The sequence below is a fragment of the Morone saxatilis genome, unplaced genomic scaffold (assembly GCF_004916995.1).
Source record: "Morone saxatilis isolate NCDOM2014 unplaced genomic scaffold, NCSU_SB_2.0 Contig0, whole genome shotgun sequence".
In the NCBI taxonomy this organism is placed as follows: domain Eukaryota; kingdom Metazoa; phylum Chordata; class Actinopteri; family Moronidae; genus Morone; species Morone saxatilis.
The window spans coordinates 11,491,616-11,491,835 of NW_023339650.1; the positions used below are offsets into that span (position 1 = coordinate 11,491,616).

A 220-nucleotide genomic window follows, 5' to 3' on the forward strand; every position below is an offset into this window, starting at 1 on the left:
GGCTCTGTAACGTTACACTAACACGACATTGCGTTGGATAACCGCAACTCTCTTGCCCAAGTCGGAATAATTTAAAAACGAGCGAACGCGAACTTCTTCCGAGTAGAGCGAAACCGCGTTAGTTTACTTTTAATAAATCCTTAAATAAACCACATGTGCGTGCAGCGGAGATATATAAACTATAATCGTGGTCATAGGATCAGCTCCCTTCGATAGCTCA

The 220-nt window shown here is 42.7% G+C and overlaps 1 long non-coding RNA gene across 2 annotated transcripts in view; it reads left to right on the top strand.

The window, feature by feature from the left end:
- The window catches only part of LOC118343564, a 4,939-nt gene that overhangs the window by 787 nt on the left and 3,932 nt on the right, over positions 1–220 (top strand). The gene's annotated exons all lie outside the window — the stretch shown is intronic.